This window comes from Schistocerca gregaria, chromosome 6 (genome assembly GCF_023897955.1).
Source record: "Schistocerca gregaria isolate iqSchGreg1 chromosome 6, iqSchGreg1.2, whole genome shotgun sequence".
NCBI classification, from domain to species: Eukaryota; Metazoa; Arthropoda; class Insecta; order Orthoptera; family Acrididae; genus Schistocerca; species Schistocerca gregaria.
The window spans coordinates 26,455,209-26,478,873 of NC_064925.1; positions in this window are offsets into that span (position 1 = coordinate 26,455,209).

Consider the following 23,665-nt stretch of genomic DNA (forward strand, 5'->3'; position numbering starts at 1 on the left):
TCCATGGGAGTAATGTCTCAAACAGTCTACGCTTTGATCGTTCCCTGGAAGACCAGTAGTAGTTTCCGATGCACATCTGGTGGCATTCTGTAATCTGTGGAGTACAAGAGTGTTGATGAAACAGAGAAATTGCATCGGGATTGAATACAACAGTCAATATTCGCACTTTCCTACATGAGAGTAATGTCTCAAACAGTCTACGCTTTGATCGTTCCCTGGAAGACCAGCAGTAATTTCCGATGCACATCTGGAGGCATTCTGCAATCTGTGGACTATAAGAGTGTTGATGAAACACAGAAATTGCATCGGGATTGAATGCAACATTCACCATGCGCACTTTCCTCCATGGGAGTAATGTCTCAAACAGTCTACGTTTTGATTGTTCCCAGGAAGACCAGTAGTAGTTTCCGATGCACATCTGGTGGCATTCTGTAATGTGTGGTCTATCAGAGTGTTGATGAAACACAGATATTGCATCGGGATTGAATACAACAGTCACCATGCGCACATTCCTCCATGGGAGTAATGTCTCAAACAGTCTACGCTTTGATCGTTCCCTGGAAGACCCGTATAAGTTTCCGATGGACATCTGGTAGCATTCTGTTATCTATGGACTATCTGAGTGTTCATGAAACACAGCAATTTCATCGGGATTGAATACAACAGTCAATTTTCTCACTTTCCTCCATGGGAGTAATGTCTCAAACAGTCTACGCTTTGATCGTTCCCTGGAAGACCAGCAGTAATTTCCGATGCACATCTGGAGGCATTCTGCAATCTGTGGACTATAAGAGTGTTGATGAAACACAGAAATTGCATCGGGATTGAATGCAACATTCACCATGCGCACTTTCCTCCATGGGAGTAATGTCTCAAACAGTCTACGTTTTGATTGTTCCCAGGAAGACCAGCAGTAGTTTCCGATGCACATCTGAAGGCATTCTGTAATCTGTGGACTATCAGAGTGTTGATGAAACACAGAAGTAGCATCGGGATTGAATACAACAGTCACCATGCGCACTTTCCTCCATGGGAGTAATTCTCAAACTTTCTACGCTTTGATCGTTCCCTGGAAGACCAGTAGTAGTTTCCGATGCACATCTGGTGGCATTCAGTAATCTGTGGACTATCAGAGTGTTGGTGAAACACAGAAATGGCATCGGGATTGAATACAACAGTCACCATGCGCACTTTCCTCCATGGGAGTAATGTCTCAAACCGTCTACGATTTGATCGTTCCCTGGAACACCAGTAGTAGTTTCCGATGCACATCTGGTGGCATTCTGTAATCTGTGGACTATCAGAGAGTTGATGAAACACTGAAATTGCATCGGGATTGAACACAACAGTCACGATGCGCACATTCCTCCATGTGAGTAATGTCTCAAACAGACTACGCTTTGATCGTGCCCTGAAAGACCAGTAGTGGTTTCCGATGCGCAACTGGTGGCATTCTGTAATCTGTGGACTATCAGAGTGTTGATGAAACACAGAGAATGCATCGGGATTGAATACAACAGTCACCATGCGCACTTTCCTTCACGAGAGTGATATCTCAAACAGTCTACGCTTTGATCGTTCCCTGGAATACCAGTAGTAGTTTCCGATGCACATCTGGTGGCATTCTGTAATCTGTGGACTATCAGAGTGTTGATGAAACACAGAAATAGCATCGGGATTGAATACAACAGTCACCATGCGCACTTTCCTCCATGGCAGTATGGTCTCAAAGTCTACGCTTTGATCGTTCCCTGGAAGACCAGTAGTAGTCCCCGATGCACATCTGGTGGCATTTTGTAATCTGTGGACTATCAGAGTGTTGATGAAACACAGAAATTGCATCGGGATTGAATACAACAGTCACCATGCGCACTTTCCTCCATGGGGGTAATTCTCACACATTCTACGCTTTGATCGTTCCCTGGAAGACCAGTAGTAGTTTCCGATGCACATCTGGTGGCATTCTGTTATCTGTGGAATATCAGAGTGTTGATGAAGCACAGAAATTGCATCGGGATTGAATACAACAATCACCATGCGCACTTTTCTCCATGGGAGTAATTCTCAAACAGTCTACGCTTTGATCGTTCCCTAGAAGACCAGTAGTAGTTTCCGATGCACATCTGGTATCATTCTGTAATGTGTGGACTATCAGAGTTTTGATGAAACACAGAGAATGCATCGGGATTGAATACAACAGTCACCATGCGCACTTTCCTCCACGGGAGTGATATCTCAAACAGTCTACGCTTTGATCGTTCCCTGGAAGACCAGTAGTAGTCCCCGATGCACATCTTGTGGCATTTTGTAATCTGTGGACTAACAGAGTGTTAATGAAACACAGATATTGCATCGGGATTGAATACAACAGTCATTTTTCTCACTTTCCTCCATGGGATTAATGTCTCAAACAGTCTACGCTTTGATAGTTCCCTGGAAGACCAGTAGTAATTTCCGATGCACATCTGGAGGCATTCTGTAATCTGTGGACTATAAGAGTGTTGATGAAACACAGAAATTGCATCGGGATTGAATACAATAGTCAACAAGCGCACTTTCCTCCATGGGAGTAATGTCTCAAACAGTCTACGTTTTGATTGTTCCCAGGAAGACCAGTAGTAGTTTCCGATGCACATCTGAAGGCATTCTGTAATCTGTGGACTATCAGAGTGTTGATGAAACACAGAAGTAGCATCGGGATTGAATACAACAGTCACCATGCGCACTTTCCTCCATGGGAGTAATTCTCAAACATTCTACGCTTTGATCGTTCCCTGGAAGACCAGTAGTAGTTTCCGATGCACATCTGGTGGCATTCTGTAATCTGTGGACTATCAGAGTGTTGATGAAACACAGAAATAGCATCGGGTAGAATACAACATTCACCATGCGCACTTTCCTCCATGGGAGTAATGTCTCAAACAGTCTACGCTTTGATCGTTCCCTGGAAGACCAGTAGTAGTTTCCGATGCACATCTGGTGGCATTCTGTAATCTGTGGAGTACAAGAGTGTTGATGAAACAGAGAAATTGCATCGGGATTGAATACAACAGTCAATATTCGCACTTTCCGACATGAGAGTAATGTCTCAAACAGTCTACGCTTTGATCGTTCCCTGGAAGACCAGCAGTAATTTCCGATGCACATCTGGAGGCATTCTGCAATCTGTGGACTATAAGAGTGTTGATGAAACACAGAAATTGCATCGGGATTGAATGCAACATTCACCATGCGCACTTTCCTCCATGGGAGTAATGTCTCAAACAGTCTACGTTTTGATTGTTCCCAGGAAGACCAGTAGTAGTTTCCGATGCACATCTGAAGGCATTCTGTAATCTGTGGACTATCAGAGTGTTGATGAAACACAGAAGTAGCATCGGGATTGAATACAACAGTCACCATGCGCACTTTCCTCCATGGGAGTAATTCTCAAACATTCTACGCTTTGATCGTTCCCTGGAAGACCAGTAGTAGTTTCCGATGCACATCTGGTGGCATTCTGTAATCTGTGGACTATCAGAGTGTTGATGAAACACAGAAATAGCATCGGGTAGAATACAACATTCACCATGCGCACTTTCCTCCATGGGAGTAATGTCTCAAACAGTCTACGCTTTGATCGTTCCCTGGAAGACCAGTAGTAGTTTCCGATGCACATCTGGTGGCATTCTGTAATCTGTGGAGTACAAGAGTGTTGATGAAACAGAGAAATTGCATCGGGATTGAATACAACAGTCAATATTCGCACTCTCCTACATGAGAGTAATGTCTCAAACAGTGTACGCTTTGATCGTTCCCTGGAAGACCAGCAGTAATTTCCGATGCACATCTGGAGCCATTCTGCAATCTATGGACTATACGAGTGTTGATGAAACACAGAAATTGCATCAGGATTGAATGCAACATTCACCATGCGCACTTTCCTCCATGGGAGTAATCTCTCAAACAGTCTACGTTTTGATTGTTCCCAGGAAGACCAGTAGTAGTTTCCGATGCACATCTGAAGGCATTCTGTAATCTGTGGACTATCAGAGTGTTGGTGAAACACAGAAGTAGCATCGGGATTGAATACAACAGTCACCATGCGCACATTCCTCCATGGGAGTAATTCTCAAACTTTCTACGCTTTGATCGTTCCCTGGAAGACCAGTAGTAGTTTCCGATGCACATCTGGTGGCATTCAGTAATCTGTGGACTATCAGAGTGTTGGTGAAACACAGAAATATCATCGGGATTGAATACAACAGTCACCATGCGCACTTTCCTCCATGGGAGTAATGTCTCAAACCGTCTACGATTTGATCGTTCCCTGGAAGACAATTAGTAGTTTCCGATGCACATCTGGTGGCATTCTGTAATCTGTGGACTATCAGAGTGTTGATGAAACACAGATATTGCATCGGGATTGAATACAACAGTCACCATGCGCACATTCCTCCATGGGAGTAATGTCTCAAAGAGTCTACACTTTGATCGTTCCCTGGAAGACCAGTATAAGTTTCCGATGGACATCTGGTAGCATTCTGTTATCTATGGACTATCAGAGTGCTCATGAAACACAGCAATTGCATCGGGATTGAATACAACAGTCACCATGCTCACTTTCCTCCATGGGAGTATTGTCTCAAACAGTCTACGTTTTGCTTGTTCCCTGGAAGACCAATATAAGTTTTCGATGCACAAATGGAGGCATTCTGTAATCTTTGGACTATCAGAGTGTTGATGAAACACAGAAATTCCATCGGGATTGAATACAACAGTCACCATGCGCACTTTCCTCCATGGGAGTAATTTTCAAACAGTCTACGCTTTGATCGTTCCCTGGAAGACCAGTAGTAGTTTCCGATGCACATCTGGTGGCATTCTCTAATCTGTGGACTATCAGAGTGTTGATGAAAGACAGAAGTAGAATCGGGATTGAATACAACAGTCATCATGAGCACTTTCCTCCTTGGGAGTAATGTCTCAAACGGTCTACGGTTTGATCGCTCCCTGGAACACCAGTAGTAGTTTCCGATGCACATCTGGTGGCATTCTGTAATCTGTGGACTATCAGAGAGTTGACGAAACACAGAAATTGCATCGGGATTGAATACAATAGTCACAATGCGCACATTCCTCCATGTGAGTAATGTCTCAAACAGTCTACGCTTTGATCGTTCCCTGAAAGACCAGTAGTGGTTTCCGATGCTCAACTGGTGGTATTCTGTATTGTGTGGACTATCAGAGTGTTGATGAAACACAGAGAATGCATCGGGATTGAATACAACAGTCACCATGAGCACTTTCCTCCACGGGAGTGATATCTCAAACAGTCTACGCTTTGAACTTTCCCTGGAATACCAGTAGTAGTTTCCGATGCACATCTGGTGGCATTCTGTAATCTGTGGACTATCAGTGTGTTGATGAAACACAGAAATAGCATCGGGATTGAATACAACAGTCACCATGCGGACTTTCCTCCATCGGAGTAATGTCTCAAAGTCTACGCTTTGATCGTTCCCTGGAAGACCAATAGTAGTCTCCGGTGCACATCTGGTGGCATTCTGCAATCTGTGGACTAACAGAGTGTTGTTGAAAGACAGATATTGCGTCGGGATTGAATACAACAGTCAATTTTCTCACTTTCCTCCATGGGAGTAATGTCTCAAACAGTCTACGCTTTGATAGTTCCCTGGAAGACCAGTAGTAATTTCCGATGCACATCTGGAGGCATTCTGTAATCTGTGGACTATCAGAGTGTTGATGAAACACAGAAATTGCAACGGGATTGAATACAACAGTCACCATGCGCACTTTCCTCCATGGGAGTAATGTCTCAAACAGTCTACGTTTTGATCGTTCCCTGGAAGACCAGTAGTAGTTTCCGATGCACATCTGGAGGCATTCTGTAATCTGTGGACTATCAGAGTGTTGATGAAACACAGAAATTGCATCGGGATTGAATACAACAGTCACTATGCGCACGTTCCTCCATGGGAGTAATTCTCTTACATTCTACGCTTTGATCGTTCCCTGGAAGTCCAGTAGTAGTTTCCGATGCACATCTGGTGGCATTCTGTAATCTGTGGACTATCAGAGTGTTGATGAAACACAGAAATTGCATCGGGATTGAATACAACAGTCACCATGCGCACGTTCCTCCATGGGAGTAATTCTCTTACATTCTACGCTTTGATCGTTCCCTGGAAGTCCAGTAGTAGTTTCCGATGCACATCTGGTGGCATTCTGTAATCTGTGGACTATCAGAGTGTTGATGAAACACAGAAATTGCATCGGGATTGTATACAACAGTCACCATACGCACTTTCCTCCATGGGAGTAATTATCAAACCTTCTACGCTTTGATCGTTCCCTGGAAGACCAGTAGTAGTTTCCGATGCACATCTGGTGGCATTCAGTAGTCTGCTGACTATCAGAGTGTTGGTGAAACACAGAAATAGCATCGGGATTGAATACAACAGTCACCATGCGCATTTTCCTCCATGGGAGTAATGTCTCAAACAGTCTACGATTTGATCGTTCCCTGGATGACCAGTAGTAGTTTCCGATGCACATCTGGTGGCATTCTGTAATGTGTGGACTATCAGAGAGTTGATGAAACACAGAAATTGCATCGCGATTGAATACAACAGTCACAATGCGCACATTCCTCCATGTGAGTAATGTCTCAAACAGTCTACGCTTTGATCGTTCTCTGGAATGCACTAGTAGTTTCCGATGCACATCTGGTGCCATTCTGTAATCAGTGGGCTATCAGAGTGTTGATGAAACACAGAAATTGCATCGGGATTGAATACAACAGTCACCATGCGCACTTTCCTCCATGTGAGTATTGTCTCAAACAGTGTACGTTTTGGTTGTTCCCTGGAAGACCAGTAGTAGTTTTCGATGCTCAAATGGAGGCATTCTGTAATCTGTGGACTATCAGAGTGTTGATGAAACACAGAAATTCCATCGGGATTAAATACAACAGTCACCATGCGCACTTTCCTCCATGGGAGTAATTCTCAAACAGTCTACGCCTTGATCGTTCCCTGGAAGACCAGTAGTAGTTTCCGATGCACATCTGGCGGCATTCTCTAATCTGTGGACTATCAGAGCGTTGATGAAACACAGAAGTAGCATCGGGATTGAATACAACAGTCATCATGAGCACTTTCCTCCTTGGGAGTAATGTCTCAAACAGTCTACACTTTGATCGTTCTCTGGAAGACCAGTAGTAGTTTTAGATGCACATCTGGTGGCATTCTGTAATCTGTGGACTGTCAGAGAGTTGATGAAACACAGAAATTGCATCGGGATTGAATACAACAGTCACAATGCGCACATTCCTCCATGTGAGTAATGTCTCAAACAGTCTACGCTTTGATCGTTCCCTGAAAAACCAGTAGTGGTTTCCGATTCACAACTGGTGGCATTCTGTAATCTGTGGACTATCAGAGTGTTGATGAAACACAGAGAATGCATCGGGATTGAATACAACAGTCACCATGCGCACTTTCCTTCATGGGAGTAATGTCTCAAAGAGTCTACGCTTTGATCGTTCCCTGGAAGACCAGTAGTAGATACCGATGGACATCTGGTGGCATTCTGTAATCTGTGGACTATCAGAGTGTTCATGAAACACAGAAATTGCATCGGGATTAAATACAACAATCACCATGCGCACATTCCTCCATGGGAGTAATGTCTCAAACAGACTACGCTTTGATCAATCCCTGGAAGACCAGTAGAAGTTTCCGATGCACATCTGGTGGCATTCTGTAATCTATGGACTATCAGAGTGTTGATGAAACACAGAAATAGCATCGGGATTGAATACATCAGTCACCATGCGCACTTTCCTCCATGGGAGTAACAACTCAAACAGTCTACGCCTTGATCGTTCCCTGGAAGACCAGTAGTAGTTTCCGATGGACATCTGGTGGCATTCTGTAATCTGTGGACTACCAGAGTGTTGATGAAACACAGAAATTGCATCGGGATTGAATACAACAGTCACCATGCGCACTTTCCTCCATGGGAGTAATGTCTAAAGCAGTCTACGTTTTGATTGTTCCCCTGAAGACCAGTAGTAGTTTTCGATGCACATCTGGAGGCATTCTGTAATCTGTGGACTATCAGAGTGTTGATGAAACACAGAAATAGCATCGGGTAGAATACAACATTCACCATGCGCACTTTCCTCCATGGGAGTAATGTCTCAAACAGTCTACGCTTTGATCGTTCCCTGGAAGACCAGTAGTAGTTTCCGATGCACATCTGGTGGCATTCTGTAATCTGTGGAGTACAAGAGTGTTGATGAAACAGAGAAATTGCATTGGGATTGAATACAACAGTCAATATTCGCACTTTCCTACATGAGAGTAATGTCTCAAACAGTCTACGCTTTGATCGTTCCCTGGAAGACCAGCAGTAATTTCCGATGCACATCTGGAGCCATTCTGCAATCTGTGGACTATACGAGTGTTGATGAAACACAGAAATTGCATCGGGATTGAATGCAACATTCACCATGCGCACTTTCCTCCATGGGAGTAATCTCTCAAACAGTCTACGATTTGATCGTTCCCTGGATGACCAGTAGTAGTTTCCGATGCACATCTGGTGGCATTCTGTAATGTGTGGACTATCAGAGAGTTGATGAAACACAGAAATTGCATCGCGATTGAATACAACAGTCACAATGCGCACATTCCTCCATGTGAGTAATGTCTCAAACAGTCTACGCTTTGATCGTTCTCTGGAATGCACTAGTAGTTTCCGATGCACATCTGGTGCCATTCTGTAATCAGTGGGCTATCAGAGTGTTGATGAAACACAGAAATTGCATCGGGATTGAATACAACAGTCACCATGCGCACTTTCCTCCATGTGAGTATTGTCTCAAACAGTGTACGTTTTGGTTGTTCCCTGGAAGACCAGTAGTAGTTTTCGATGCTCAAATGGAGGCATTCTGTAATCTGTGGACTATCAGAGTGTTGATGAAACACAGAAATTCCATCGGGATTAAATACAACAGTCACCATGCGCACTTTCCTCCATGGGAGTAATTCTCAAACAGTCTACGCCTTGATCGTTCCCTGGAAGACCAGTAGTAGTTTCCGATGCACATCTGGCGGCATTCTCTAATCTGTGGACTATCAGAGCGTTGATGAAACACAGAAGTAGCATCGGGATTGAATACAACAGTCATCATGAGCACTTTCCTCCTTGGGAGTAATGTCTCAAACAGTCTACACTTTGATCGTTCTCTGGAAGACCAGTAGTAGTTTTAGATGCACATCTGGTGGCATTCTGTAATCTGTGGACTGTCAGAGAGTTGATGAAACACAGAAATTGCATCGGGATTGAATACAACAGTCACAATGCGCACATTCCTCCATGTGAGTAATGTCTCAAACAGTCTACGCTTTGATCGTTCCCTGAAAAACCAGTAGTGGTTTCCGATTCACAACTGGTGGCATTCTGTAATCTGTGGACTATCAGAGTGTTGATGAAACACAGAGAATGCATCGGGATTGAATACAACAGTCACCATGCGCACTTTCCTTCATGGGAGTAATGTCTCAAAGAGTCTACGCTTTGATCGTTCCCTGGAAGACCAGTAGTAGATACCGATGGACATCTGGTGGCATTCTGTAATCTGTGGACTATCAGAGTGTTCATGAAACACAGAAATTGCATCGGGATTAAATACAACAATCACCATGCGCACATTCCTCCATGGGAGTAATGTCTCAAACAGACTACGCTTTGATCAATCCCTGGAAGACCAGTAGAAGTTTCCGATGCACATCTGGTGGCATTCTGTAATCTATGGACTATCAGAGTGTTGATGAAACACAGAAATAGCATCGGGATTGAATACATCAGTCACCATGCGCACTTTCCTCCATGGGAGTAACAACTCAAACAGTCTACGCCTTGATCGTTCCCTGGAAGACCAGTAGTAGTTTCCGATGGACATCTGGTGGCATTCTGTAATCTGTGGACTACCAGAGTGTTGATGAAACACAGAAATTGCATCGGGATTGAATACAACAGTCACCATGCGCACTTTCCTCCATGGGAGTAATGTCTAAAGCAGTCTACGTTTTGATTGTTCCCCTGAAGACCAGTAGTAGTTTTCGATGCACATCTGGAGGCATTCTGTAATCTGTGGACTATCAGAGTGTTGATGAAACACAGAAATAGCATCGGGTAGAATACAACATTCACCATGCGCACTTTCCTCCATGGGAGTAATGTCTCAAACAGTCTACGCTTTGATCGTTCCCTGGAAGACCAGTAGTAGTTTCCGATGCACATCTGGTGGCATTCTGTAATCTGTGGAGTACAAGAGTGTTGATGAAACAGAGAAATTGCATTGGGATTGAATACAACAGTCAATATTCGCACTTTCCTACATGAGAGTAATGTCTCAAACAGTCTACGCTTTGATCGTTCCCTGGAAGACCAGCAGTAATTTCCGATGCACATCTGGAGCCATTCTGCAATCTGTGGACTATACGAGTGTTGATGAAACACAGAAATTGCATCGGGATTGAATGCAACATTCACCATGCGCACTTTCCTCCATGGGAGTAATCTCTCAAACAGTCTACGCTTTGATCGTTCCCTGGAAGACCAGTATAAGTTTCCGATGGACATCTGGTAGCATTCAGTAATCTGTGGACAATCAGAGTGTTGGTGAAACACAGAAATAGCATCGGGATTGAATACAACAGTCACCATGCGCACTTTCCTCCATGGGAGTAATGTCTCAAACCGTTTACGATTTGATCGTTCCCTGGAAGACAATTAGTAGTTTCCGATGCACATCTGGTGGCATTCTGTAATCTGTGGACTATCAGAGTGTTGATGAAACACAGAAGTAGAATCGGGATTGAATACAACAGTCATCATGAGCACTTTCCTCCTTGGGAGTAATGTCTCAAACGGTCTACGGTTTGATCGCTCCCTGGAACACCAGTAGTAGTTTCCGATGCACATCTGGTGGCATTCTGTAATCTGTGGACTATCAGAGAGTTGATGAAACACAGAAATTGCATCGGGATTGAATACAACAGTCACCATGCGCACTTTCCTCCATGTGAGTATTGTCTCAAACAGTGTACGTTTTGGTTGTTCCCTGGAAGACCAGTAGTAGTTTCCGATGCACATCTGAAGGCATTCTGTAATCTGTGGACTATCAGATTGTTGGTGAAACACAGAAGTAGCATCGGGATTGAATACAACAGTCACCATGCGCACATTCCTCCATGGGAGTAATTCTCAAACTTTCTACGCTTTGATCGTTCCCTGGAAGACCAGTAGTAGTTTCCGATGCACATCTGGTGGCATTCAGTAATCTGTGGACAATCAGAGTGTTGGTGAAACACAGAAATAGCATCGGGATTGAATACAACAGTCACCATGCGCACTTTCCTCCATGGGAGTAATGTCTCAAACCGTCTACGATTTGATCGTTCCCTGGAAGACAATTAGTAGTTTCCGATGCACATCTGGTGGCATTTTGTAATCTGTGGACTATCAGAGTGTTGATGAAACACAGATATTGCATCGGGATTGAATACAACAGTCACCATGCGCACATTCCTCCATGGGAGTAATGTCTCAAACAGTCTACGCTTTGATCGTTCCCTGGAAGACCAGTATAAGTTTCCGATGGACATCTGGTAGCATTCTGTTATCTATGGACTATCAGAGTGTTCATGAAACACAGCAATTGCATCGGGATTGAATACAACAGTCACCATGCTCACTTTCCTCCATGGGAGTATTGTCTCAAACAGTCTACGTTTTGCTTGTTCCCTGGAAGACCAATATAAGTTTTCGATGCACAAATGGAGGCATTCTGTAATCTTTGGACTATCAGAGTGTTGATGAAACACAGAAATTCCATCGGGATTGAATACAACAGTCACCATGCGCACTTTCCTCCATGGGAGTAATTTTCAAACAGTCTACGCTTTGATCGTTCCCTGGAAGACCAGTAGTAGTTTCCGATGCACATCTGGTGGCATTCTCTAATCTGTGGACTATCAGAGTGTTGATGAAACACAGAAGTAGAATCGGGATTGAATACAACAGTCATCATGAGCACTTTCCTCCTTGGGAGTAATGTCTCAAACGGTCTACGGTTTGATCGCTCCCTGGAACACCAGTAGTAGTTTCCGATGCACATCTGGTGGCATTCTGTAATCTGTGGACTATCAGAGAGTTGATGAAACACAGAAATTGCATCGGGATTGAATACAATAGTCACAATGCGCACATTCCTCCATGTGAGTAATGTCTCAAACAGTCTACGCTTTGATCGTTCCCTGAAAGACCAGTAGTGGTTTCCGATGCTCAACTGGTGGTATTCTGTAATGTGTGGACTATCAGAGTGTTGATGAAACACAGAGAATGCATCGGGATTGAATACAACAGTCACCATGAGCACTTTCCTCCACGGGAGTGATATCTCAAACAGTCTACGCTTTGAACTTTCCCTGGAATACCAGTAGTAGTTTCCGATGCACATCTGGTGGCATTCTGTAATCTGTGGACTATCAGTGTGTTGATGAAACACAGAAATAGCATCGGGATTGAATACTACAGTCACCATGCGGACTTTCCTCCATCGGAGTAATGTCTCAAAGTCTACGCTTTGATCGTTCCCTGGAAGACCAATAGTAGTCTCCGATGCACATCTGGTGGCATTCTGCAATCTGTGGACTAACAGAGTGTTGTTGAAAGACAGAAATTGCGTCGGGATTGAATACAACAGTCAATTTTCTCACTTTCCTCCATGGGAGTAATGTCTCAAACAGTCTACGCTTTGATAGTTCCCTGGAAGACCAGTAGTAATTTCCGATGCACATCTGGAGGCATTCTGTAATCTGTGGACTATCAGAGTGTTGATGAAACACAGAAATTGCAACGTGATTGAATACAACAGTCACCATGCGCACTTTCCTCCATGGGAGTAATGTCTCAAACAGTCTACGTTTTAATCGTTCCCTGGAAGACCAGTAGTAGTTTCCGATGCACATCTGGAGGCATTCTGTAATCTGTGGACTATCAGAGTGTTGATGAAACACAGAAATTGCATCGGGATTGAATACAACAGTCACCATGCGCACGTTCCTCCATGGGAGTAATTCTCTTACATTCTACGCTTTGATCGTTCCCTGGAAGTCCAGTAGTAGTTTCCGATGCACATCTGGTGGCATTCTGTAATCTGTGGACTATCAGAGTGTTGATGAAACACAGAAATTGCATCGGGATTGAATACAACAGTCACCATGCGCACGTTCCTCCATGGGAGTAATTCTCTTACATTCTACGCTTTGATCGTTCCCTGGAAGTCCAGTAGTAGTTTCCGATGCACATCTGGTGGCATTCTGTAATCTGTGGACTATCAGAGTGTTGATGAAACACAGAAATTGCATCGGGATTGTATACAACAGTCACCATACGCACTTTCCTCCATGGGAGTAATTATCAAACCTTCTACGCTTTGATCGTTCCCTGGAAGACCAGTAGTAGTTTCCGATGCACATCTGGTGGCATTCAGTAGTCTGCTGACTATCAGAGTGTTGGTGAAACACAGAAATAGCATCGGGATTGAATACAACAGTCACCATGCGCATTTTCCTCCATGGGAGTAATGTCTCAAACAGTCTACGATTTGATCGTTCCCTGGATGACCAGTAGTAGTTTCCGATGCACATCTGGTGGCATTCTGTAATGTGTGGACTATCAGAGAGTTGATGAAACACAGAAATTGCATCGCGATTGAATACAACAGTCACAATGCGCACATTCCTCCATGTGAGTAATGTCTCAAACAGTCTACGCTTTGATCGTTCCCTGAAAGACCAGTAGTGGTTTCCGATGCTCAACTGGTGGTATTCTGTAATCTGTGGACTATCAGAGTGTTGATGAAACACAGAGAATGCATCGGGATTGAATACAACAGTCAAAATGAGCACTTTCCTCCACGGGAGTGATATCTCAAACAGTCTACGCTTTGATCGTTCCCTGGAATACCTGTAGTAGTTTCCGATGCACATCTGGTGGCATTCTGTAATCTGTGGACTATCAGTGTGTTGATGAAACACAGAAATAGCATCGGGATTGAATACAACAGTCACCATGCGCACTTTCCTCCATCGGAGTAATGTCTCAAAGTCTACGCTTTGATCGTTCCCTGAAAGACCAGTAGTGATTTCCGATGCACAACTGGTGGCATTCTGTAATCTGCGTACCATCAGAGTGTTGATGAAACACAGAGAATGCATCGGGATTGAATACAACAGTCACCATGCGCACTTTCCTCCACGGGAGTGATATCTCAAACAGTCTACGCTTTGATCGTTCTCTGGAATGCACTAGTAGTTTCCGATGCACATCTGGTGCCATTCTGTAATCAGTGGGCTATCAGAGTGTTGATGAAACACAGAAGTAGCACTGGGATTGAATACAACTGTCACCATGCGCACTTTTCTCCATGGGAGTAATGTCTCAAACAGCCTACACTTTGATCGTTCCCTGGAAGACCAGTAGTAGTTTCCGATGCACATCTGGTGGCATTCTGTAATCTGTGGACTAACAGAATGTTAATGAAACACAGAAATTGCATCGGGATTGAATACAACAGTCACCATGCGCACTTTCCTCCATGTGAGTATTGTCTCAAACAGTGTACGTTTTGATCGTTCCCTGGAAGACCAGTAGTAGTTTCCGATGCACATCTGGTGGCATTCTGTAATATGTGGACTATCAGAGTGTTGATGAAACACAGAAATTGCATCGGGATTGAATACAACAGTCACCATGCGCACTTTCCTCCATGGGAGTAATGTCTCAAACTGTCTACGGTTTGATCGTTCCCTGGAAGACCAGTAGAAATTTCCGATGCACATCTAGTAGCATTCTGTAATCTATGGACTATCAGAGTGTTGATGAAACACAGAAATTGCATCGGGATTGAATACAACAGTCACCATGCGCACTTTCCTCCATGTGAGTATTGTCTCAAACAGTGTACGTTTTGGTTGTTCCCTGGAAGACCAGTAGTAGTTTTCGATGCTCAAATGGAGGCATTCTGTAATCTGTGGACTATCAGAGTGTTGATGAAACACAGAAATTCCATCGGGATTAAATACAACAGTCACCATGCGCACTTTCCTCCATGGGAGTAATTCTCAAACAGTCTACGCCTTGATCGTTCCCTGGAAGACCAGTAGTAGTTTCCGATGCACATCTGGCGGCATTCTCTAATCTGTGGACTATCAGAGTGTTGATGAAACACAGAAGTAGCATCGGGATTGAATACAACAGTCATCATGAGCACTTTCCTCCTTGGGAGTAATGTCTCAAACAGTCTACACTTTGATCGTTCTCTGGAAGACCAGTAGTAGTTTTAGATGCACATCTGGTGGCATTCTGTAATCTGTGGACTGTCAGAGTGTTGATGAAACACAGAAATTGCATCGGGATTAAATACAACAATCACCATGCGCACATTCCTCCATGGGAGTAATGTCTCAAACAGACTACGCTTTGATCATTCCCTGGAAGACCAGTAGAAGTTTCCGATGCACATCTGGTGGCATTCTGTAATCTATGGACTATCAGAGTGTTGATGAAACACAGAAATAGCATCGGGATTGAATACATCAGTCACCATGCGCACTTTCCTCCATGGGAGTAACAACTCAAACAGTCTATGCTTTGATCGTTCCCTGGAAGACCAGTAGTAGTTTCCGATGGACATCTGGTGGCATTCTGTAATCTGTGGACTACCAGAGTGTTGATGAAACACAGAAATTGCATCGGGATTGAATACAACAGTCACCATGCGCACTTTCCTCCATGGGAGTAATGTCTAAAGCAGTCTACGTTTTGATTGTTCCCCTGAAGACCAGTAGTAGTTTTCGATGCACATCTGGAGGCATTCTGTAATCTGTGGACTATCAGAGTGTTGATGAAACACAGAAATTCCATCGGGATTGAATACAACAGTCACCATGCGCACTTTCTTCCATGGGAGTAATGTCTCAAACAGTCTACGCTTTGACCGTTCCCTCGAATACCAGTAGTAGTTTTCGATGCACATCTGGAGGCATTCTGTAATCTGTGGACTATCAAAGAGTTGATGAACACAGAAATTGCATCGGGATTGAATACAACAGTCAACATGCTCACATTCCTCCATGGGAGTAATGTCTCAAACAGTCTACGCTTTGATCGTTCCCTGGAAGACCAGTAGTAGTTTCTGATGCACATCTGGAGGTATTCTGTAATCTGTGGTCTAGCCGGGTGTTGATAAAAGACAGAAATTGCATCGGGATTAAATACAACAGTCACCATGAACACTTTCCTCCATGGGAGTAATGTCTCAAACAGTCTAAGCTCTGATCGTTCCCTGGAAGACCAGTAGTAGTTTCGATTCACATCTGGAGGCATTCTGTAATCTGTAGACTATCAGAGAGTTGATGAACACAGAAATTGCATCGGGATTGAATACAACAGTCAACGTGCTCACATTCCTCCATGGGAGTAATGTCTCAAACAGTCTACGCTTTGATCGTTCCCTGGAAGACCAGTAGTAGTTTCCGATGGACATCTGGTGGCATTCTGTAATCTGTGGACTACCAGAGTGTTGATGAAACACAGAAATTGCATCGGGATTGAATACAACAATCACCATGGGCACTTTCCTCCATGGGAGTAATGTCTCAAAGAGTGTACGCTTTGATCGTTCCTTGGAAGACCAGTAGTAATTTCCGGTTCACATCTGGTGGCATTCTGTAATCTGTGGACAATCAGAGTGTTGGTGAAACACAGATATAGCATCGGCATTGAATACATCAGTCACCATGCGCACTTTACTCCATGGGAGTAATGTCTCAAACAGTCTAGGGTTTGATCCTTCCTGGAAGACCAGTAGTAGTCTCCGATACACATCTGGTGGCATTCTGTAATCTGTGGACAATCAGAGTGTTGGTGAAACACAGATATAGCATCGGCATTGAATACAACAGTCACCATGCGCACTTTACTCCATGGGAGTAATGTCTCAAACAGTCTAGGGTTTGATCCTTCCTGGAAGACCAGTAGTAGTCTCCGATACACATCTGGTGGCGTTCTGTAATCTGTAGACTATCAGAGTGTTGATGAAACACAGAAAATGCATCGGGATTAAATACAACAGTCACCATGTGCACTTTCCCCCACGTGAGTGATATTTCAAACAGTCTACGCTTTGATCGTTCCCTGGAATACCAGTAGTAGTTTCCGATGCACATCTGATGGCATTCTGTAATCTGTGGACTATCAGAGAGTTGATGTAACACAGAAATAGCAACGGGATTGAATACAACAGTCACCATGCGCACTTACCTCCATGGGAGTAATGTCTCAAACAGTCTACGCTTTGACCGTTCCCTGGAATACCAGTAGTAGTTTTCGATGCACATCTGGAGGCATTCTGTAATCTGTGGACTATCAGAGTGTTGATGAAACACAGAAATAGCATCGGGATTGAATACATCAGTCACCATGCGCACTTTCCTCCATGGGAGTAACATCTCAAACAGTCTACGCTTTGATCGTTCCCTGGAAGACCAGTAGTAGTTTCCGATGGACATCTGGTGGCATTCTGTAATCTGTGGACTACCAGAGTGTTGATGAAACACAGAAATTGCATCGGGATTGAATACAACAGTCACCATGCGCACTTTCCTCCATGGGAGTAATGTCTAAAGCAGTCTACGTTTTGATTGTTCCCCTGAAGACCAGTAGTAGTTTTCGATGCACATCTGGAGGCATTCTGTAATCTGTGGACTATCAGAGTGTTGATGAAATACAGAAATTCCATCGGGATTGAATACAACAGTCACCATGCGCACTTTCCTCCATGGGAGTAATTTTCAAACAGTCTACGCTTTGATCGTTATCTGGAAGACCAGTAGTAGTTTCCGATGCACAACTGGTGGCATTCTGTAATCTGTGGACTATCAGAGTGTTGATGAAACACAGAAATAGCATCGGGATTGAATACAAGAGTCACCATGCGCACTTTCTTCCATGGGAGTAATGTCTCAAACAGTCTACGCTTTGATCCTTCCTGGAAGACCAGTAGTAGTCTCCGATACACATCGGGTGGCGTTCTGTAATCTGTGGACTACCAGAGTGTTGATGAAACACAGAAATAGCAACGGGATTGAATACAACAGTCACCATGCGCACTTACCTCCATGGGAGTAATGTCTCAAACAGTCTACGCTTTGACCGTTCCCTGGAATACCAGTAGTAGTTTTCGATGCACATCTGGAGGCATTCTGTAATCTGTGGACTATCAGAGAGTTGATGAACACAGAAATTGCATCGGGATAGAATACAACAGTCAACATGCTCACATTCCTCCATGGGAGTAATGTCTCAAACAGTCTACGCTTTGATCGTTCCCTGGAAGACCAGTAGTAGTGTCTGATGCACATCTGGAGGTATTCTGTAATCTGTGGTCTAGCCGGGTGTTGATAAAAGACAGAACTTGCATCGGGATTAAATACCACAGTCACCATGCCCACTTTCCTCCATGGGAGTAATGTCTCAAACAGTCTAAGCTCTGATCGTTCCCTGGAAGACCAGTAGTAGTTTCGATTCACATCTGGAGGCATTCTGTAATCTGTGGTTCTTCAAAGTATTGATGAAACACAGAAATTGCATCGGGATTGAATACAACAATCACCATGGGCACTTTCCTCCATGGGAGTAATGTCTCAAAGAGTGTACGCTTTGATCCTTCCTTGGAAGACCAGTAGTAATTTCCGGTGCACATCTGGTGGCATTCTGTAATCTGTGGACAATCAGAGTGTTGGTGAAACACAGATTTAGCATCGGGATTGAATACAACAGTCACCATGCGCACTTTACTCCATGGGAGTAATGTCTCAAACAGTCTAGGGTTTGATCGTTCGCTGGAAGACCAGTAGTAGTTTCCGATGCACATCTGGAGGCATTCTGTAATCTGTGGACTATCAGAGTGTTGATGAAAAACAGAAATTGCATCGGGAGTGAATACAACAGTCACAATCCGCACTTTCCTCCATGGGAGTAATGTCTGATACAGTCTACGATTTGATCGTTTCCAGGAAGACCAGTAGTAGTTTCCAATGCACATCTGGAGGCTTTCTGAAATTTGTGGACTAACTGAGTGTTGATAAAACACAGAAATTGCAATGGGATTGAATACAACAGTCACCATGCGCACTTTCCTCCATGGGAGTAATGTCTCAAATAGTCTACGCTTTGATCTTTCCTGGAAGACCAGTAGTAGCCTCCGATACACATCTGGTGGCGTTCTGTAATCTGTGGACTACCAGAGTGTTCATGAAACACAGAAATTGCAACGGGATTGAATACAACAGTCAATACTCGCATTTCCTCCATGGGAGTAACATCTCAAACAGTCTACGCTTTGATCGTTCCCTGGAAGACCAGTAGAAGTTTCCGATGCACATCTGGTGGCATTCTGTAATCTATGGACTATCAGAGTGTTGATGAAACACAGAAATAGCATCGGGATTGAATACATCAGTCACCATGCGCACTTTCCTCCATGGGAGTAACAACTCAAACAGTCTACGCTTTGATCGTTCCCTGGAAGACCAGTAGTAGTTTCCGATGGACATCTGGTGGCATTCTGTAATCTGTGGACTACCAGAGTGTTGATGAAACACAGAAATTGCATCGGGATTGAATACAACAGTCACCATGCGCACTTTCCTTAATGGGAGTAATGTCTAAAGCAGTCTACGTTTTGATTGTTCCCCTGAAGACCAGTAGTAGTTTTCGATGCACATCTGGAGGCATTCTGTAATCTGTGGACTATCAGAGTGTTGATGAAACACAGAAATTCCATCGGGATTGAATACAACAGTCACCATGCGCACTTTCCTCCATGGGAGTAATTTTCAAACAGTCTACGCTTTGATCGTTATCTGGAAGACCAGTAGTAGTTTCCGATGCACATCTAATGGCATTCTGTAATCTGTTTACTATCAGAGTGTTGATGAAAAACAGAAATAGCATTGGGATTGAATACAACAGTCATCATTAGCACTTTCCTCCTTGGGAGTAATGTCTCAAACAGTCTACGCTTTGATCGTTCTCTGGAATACCAGTAGTAGTTTCCGATGCACAACTGGTGGCATTCTGTAATCTGTGGACTATCAGAGTGTTGATGAAACACAGAAATAGCATCGGGATTGAATACAAGAGTCACCATGCGCACTTTCTTCCATGGGAGTAATGTCTCAAACAGTCTACGCTTTGATCCTTCCTGGAAGACCAGTAGTAGTCTCCGATACACATCTGGTGGCGTTCTGTAATCTGTGGACTACCAGAGTGTTGATGAAACACAGAAATTGCAACGGGATTGAATACAACAGTCACCATGCGCACTTACCTCCATGGGAGTAATGTCTCAAACAGTCTACGCTTTGACCGTTCCCTCGAATACCAGTAGTAGTTTTCGATGCACATCTGGAGGCATTCTGTAATCTGTGGACTATCAAAGAGTTGATGAACACAGAAATTGCATCGGGATTGAATACAACAGTCAACATGCTCACATTCCTCCATGGGAGTAATGTCTCAAACAGTCTACGGTTTGATCGTTCCCTGGAAGACCAGTAGTAGTTTCTGATGCACATCTGGAGGTATTCTGTAATCTGTGGTCTAGCCGGGTGTTGATAAAAGACAGAAATTGCATCGGGATTAAATACAACAGTCACCATGCCCACTTTCCTCCATGGGAGTAATGTCTCAAACAGTCTAAGCTCTGATCGTTCCCTGGAAGACCAGTAGTAGTTTCGATTCACATCTGGAGGCATTCTGTAATCTGTAGACTATCAGAGAGTTGATGAACACAGAAATTGCATCGGGATTGAATACAACAGTCAACGTGCTCACATTCATCCATGGGAGTAATGTCTCAAACAGTCTACGCTTTGATCGTTCCCTGGAAGACCAGTAGTAGTTTCCGATGGACATCTGGTGGCATTCTGTAATCTGTGGACTACCAGAGTGTTGATGAAACACAGAAATTGCATCGGGATTGAATACAACAATCACCATGGGCACTTTCCTCCATGGGAGTAATGTCTCAAAGAGTGTACGCTTTGATCGTTAATTGGAAGACCAGTAGTAGTTTCCGATGCACATCTGGTGGCTATCTGTAATCTGTGGACTTTCAGAGTGTTGATGAAACACAGAAATTGCATCGGCATTGAATACAACAGTCACCATGCGCACTATACTCCATGTGAGTAATGTCTCAAACAGTCTACGCGTTGATCGTTCCCTGGAAGACCAGTAGTGGTTTCCGATGCACAACTGGTGGCGTTCTGTAATCTGTAGACTATCAGAGTGTTGATGAAACACAGAAAATGCATCGGGATTAAATACAACAGTCACCATGTGCACTTTCCCCCACGTGAGTGATATTTCAAACAGTCTACGCTTTGATCGTTCCCTGGAATACCAGTAGTAGTTTCCGATGCACATCTGGTGGCATTCTGTAATCTGTGGACTATCAGAGAGTTGATGTAACACAGAAATAGCATCAGGATTGTATACAACAGTCACCATGCGCACTTTCCTCCATGGGAGTAACATCTCAAACAGTCTACGCTTTGATCGTTCCCTGGAAGACCAGTAGAAGTTTCCGATGCACATCTGGTGGCATTCTGTAATCTATGGACTATCAGAGTGTTGATGAAACACAGAAATAGCATCGGGATTGAATACATCAGTCACCATGCGCACTTTCCTCCATGGGAGTAACATCTAAAACAGTCTACGCTTTGATCGTTCCCTGGAAGACCAGTAGTAGTTTCCGATGGACATCTGGTGGCATTCTGTAATCTGTGGACTACCAGAGTGTTGATGAAACACAGAAATTGCATCGGGATTGAATACAACAGTCACCATGCGCACTTTCCTCCATGGGAGTAATGTCTAAAGCAGTCTACGTTTTGATTGTTCCCCTGAAGACCAGTAGTAGTTTTCGATGCACATCTGGAGGCATTCTGTAATCTGTGGACTATCAGAGTGTTGATGAAATACAGAAATTCCATCGGGATTGAATACAACAGTCACCATGCGCACTTTCCTCCATGGGAGTAATTTTCAAACAGTCTACGCTTTGATCGTTATCTGGAAGACCAGTAGTAGTTTCCGATGCACAACTGGTGGCATTCTGTAATCTGTGGACTATCAGAGTGTTGATGAAACACAGAAATAGCATCGGGATTGAATACAAGAGTCACCATGCGCACTTTCTTCCATGGGAGTAATGTCTCAAACAGTCTACGCTTTGATCCTTCCTGGAAGACCAGTAGTAGTCTCCGATACACATCGGGTGGCGTTCTGTAATCTGTGGACTACCAGAGTGTTGATGAAACACAGAAATAGCAACGGGATTGAATACAACAGTCACCATGCGCACTTACCTCCATGGGAGTAATGTCTCAAACAGTCTACGCTTTGACCGTTCCCTGGAATACCAGTAGTAGTTTTCGATGCACATCTGGAGGCATTCTGTAATCTGTGGACTATCAGAGAGTTGATGAACACAGAAATTGCATCGGGATAGAATACAACAGTCAACATGCTCACATTCCTCCATGGGAGTAATGTCTCAAACAGTCTACGCTTTGATCGTTCCCTGGAAGACCAGTAGTAGTGTCTGATGCACATCTGGAGGTATTCTGTAATCTGTGGTCTAGCCGGGTGTTGATAAAAGACAGAACTTGCATCGGGATTAAATACAACAGTCACCATGCCCACTTTCCTCCATGGGAGTAATGTCTCAAACAGTCTAAGCTCTGATCGTTCCCTGGAAGACCAGTAGTAGTTTCGATTCACATCTGGAGGCATTCTGTAATCTGTGGTTCTTCAAAGTATTGATGAAACACAGAAATTGCATCGGGATTGAATACAACAATCACCATGGGCACTTTCCTCCATGGGAGTAATGTCTCAAAGAGTGTACGCTTTGATCCTTCCTTGGAAGACCAGTAGTAATTTCCGGTGCACATCTGGTGGCATTCTGTAATCTGTGGACAATCAGAGTGTTGGTGAAACACAGATATAGCATCGGGATTGAATACAACAGTCACCATGCGCACTTTACTCCATGGGAGTAATGTCTCAAACAGTCTAGGGTTTGATCGTTCGCTGGAAGACCAGTAGTAGTTTCCGATGCACATCTGGAGGCATTCTGTAATCTGTGGACTATCAGAGTGTTGATGAAAAACAGAAATTGCATCGGGAGTGAATACAACAGTCACAATCCGCACTTTCCTCCATGGGAGTAATGTCTGATACAGTCTACGATTTGATCGTTTCCAGGAAGACCAGTAGTAGTTTCCAATGCACATCTGGAGGCTTTCTGAAATTTGTGGACTAACTGAGTGTTGATAAAACACAGAAATTGCAATGGGATTGAATACAACAGTCACCATGCGCACTTTCCTCCATGGGAGTAATGTCTCAAATAGTCTACGCTTTGATCTTTCCTGGAAGACCAGTAGTAGCCTCCGATACACATCTGGTGGCGTTCTGTAATCTGTGGACTACCAGAGTGTTCATGAAA